Genomic DNA, 2500 nt, shown 5'->3' with positions numbered 1-2500 from the left:
AGTAATCAAACCCATGTTAACACGTAAGTCGGAAAATTAATTATGATAAACCTGAGAGGTGTGATATTAAAACACCTTTTAGGAAAACTGGAGAGGCAGATGTGTGGATGTGACACACTTTTCGTAAGAGCTTACTTACAACTGACAGTTACCGAGTTTTGAAAGCCGTAGATTTTTGCAATCCATCATGTGCATGTGCATGGGTATGTTCATGTGTGTATGCGTGTTTGCATCTAAGTATAGATGTGTGCATACATGTACATGTATGTATGCACACACAAAAACACATCATAAGCCTAAACGTAAACATAGCTATCTATTCATTAATTATTCTATCTATGCCGAAATCTGTTAATCAATCTATCCACCTATCTATCTATCTATCTACCCGATTTACAGCATAACCGACATATTATAGTATGAGCATTTGGCTATTTAGCATTTGGATTTTGTTGGGATTGAATGATGTAAATATTTGAAGAGAACGTGATACCAGGTGGAGGTGCCACGCCCACAGTCCCGTCTAGTGTTCCTTGTTTTTTGTTTTTTGTTTTCTCTCTCACTCACTCTCTCTTTCTCTCTCTCTCTCTCTCTCTCTCAATTACTCAATTACTCTCTGGAGAAAGAGAGAGAGAGAGAGAGAGAGAGAGAGACACCCTCCCTGCCTCCCTTCCTTCATTCATTCATTCATTCATTCTCTCCCTCATTCCTTCCCTCCCTCACTCTCCCTTCCTTCCTCTTTCCCTCTCCCCCTCCCCCCTTACCCCTCCCTCCCAGCTAATTGTTGCTATGGTTGCCGAATTGATTATCTCCTCAGTTGCACACACATCCGAAAGATAGAGAGAGAGAGAGAGAGAAGGAGAGAGAGAGAGAGAGAGAAAGAAAGAAAGAAAGAAAGAAAGAAAGATAGAGAGAGAAAGAGAGGGAGAGGGAGAGAGAGAGAGAGAGAGAGAGAGAGAGAGAGAGAGAGAGAGAGAAAGAAAGAAAGAAAGATAGAGAGAGAAAGAGAGGGAGAGGGAGAGAGAGAGAGAGAGAGAGAGAGAGAGAGAGAGAGAGAGAGAGAGAGAGAGAGAGAGAGAGAGAGAGAGAGAGAGAAAGAAAGAAAGAAAGATAGAGAGAGAAAGAGAGGGAGAGGGAGAGGGAGAGAGAGAGAGAGAGAGAGAGAGAGAGAGAGAGAGAAAGAAAGATAGAGAGAGAAAGAGAGGGAGAGGGAGAGAGAGAAAGAAAGATAGAGAGAGAAAGAGAGGGAGAGGGAGAGAGAGGGGGAGGGAGAGAGAGAGAGAGAGAAGGGGGGCGAGAGAGTAAAAGACTTCTTCGGTTTTAAGGTTTTATCTCTTCTATTCCTTCTTTCTCTGCGTCCGCTTCCTCTCCCTTCCTCCGTATCTTTCTTATCTTTCCACTTCCTCCTCTTGTTTCTCCTCTCTCCCTCCCTCTCTCTCTCTCCCTCCCCCCTCCCCCTCCCTATCCCTCTCTTCCCCCCTCTCTATCTGTCTCTCACTCTCCCTCTCCCTCCCTCCTTCCCCCCCGCTCTCTCTCCCTCTCCCTCCCTTCCTCTCTCTCTCTCTCCCTCTCCCTCCCTTCCTCTCTCTCTCTCTCTCTCCCTCTCCCTCTCCCTCCCATTCTCCCTCTCCCTCTCGTTCTCTCATTCTGTTTCTATTTACCTCTATCTCTCTCTCTGTATCTATCTACCTATCTCGGTCTCTCCCAACAGCAGCCTAAGGAACAAAAGACCACGCTAGCATAAAGGTTATAATGTCATGCTCACATAAAGGGTAGAGTGTCATGCAGACGACGTAAACATGGGTGGATAAAGTAGAGTGATGGACATGCAAGGGTTTGACTACCGAGCCACAGGAATATGCAATTTATGATATTCGACTTTTTTATGACTTTTTTTCAAAGGTGTTATATGGGAACTGGAAGGCGGTGTGAATATACGGTGGGTTGATTTAGGACGCATAGCTATCTTCTGTTCTTTTGTTTTCTCTCTCTCTCGCTCGCGTGCTCTCTCTCTCTCTCTTGCTCTCTGTCTCTCTCTCTCTCTCTCTCTCTCTTGTTTTCTATCTCTCTCTCTCTCTCACTCTCTCTCTCTCTCTCTCTCTCTCTCTCTCTCTCTCTCTCTCTCTTTTCATTTTCATTTTATTTTTTACCTGTCCCTTCTTTCATTTTCTCTTGTCTCTTTTCATCCCATTTCCTCTTGCTGTTCCCACTTTTCCCTTCCCCTTCCATATCCCTATCCCCTATCCCCCATACCTATCACCTGCCCCTACCCATCCCCTTCCTTTTCCCCTTCCCCTTCTTCTTCCCCTTCACCTACCCCTACCCCTACCCCTACCCCTACCCCTACCCCTTCTCCTTCCTTCTTCCCCTTCTCCTACCCCTACCCCTACCCCTACCCCTACCTCTACCTCTTCTCCTTCCTTCTTCCCCTCCCCTTCCTCTTCCCCTTCCCCCTTTCCCCCTATCAACTTACGCCCTTATCCACCGCAGACTCCCCTCC

The 2500-nt window shown here is 46.3% G+C and overlaps 1 protein-coding gene across 1 annotated transcript in view; it reads left to right on the top strand.

Annotated features, from left to right (window-relative positions):
- The window catches only part of LOC122251374 (transmembrane protein 53-A), a 28147-nt gene that overhangs the window by 368 nt on the left and 25279 nt on the right, over positions 1-2500 (top strand). The gene's annotated exons all lie outside the window — the stretch shown is intronic.

The sequence above is a fragment of the Penaeus japonicus genome, unplaced genomic scaffold, assembly GCF_977035675.1.
Source record: "Penaeus japonicus unplaced genomic scaffold, GWHDUDI00000001_assembly GWHDUDI00000027, whole genome shotgun sequence".
Lineage (NCBI taxonomy): Eukaryota > Metazoa > Arthropoda > Malacostraca > Decapoda > Penaeidae > Penaeus > Penaeus japonicus.
This window is presented reverse-complemented; position numbering and strand designations above follow the sequence as displayed.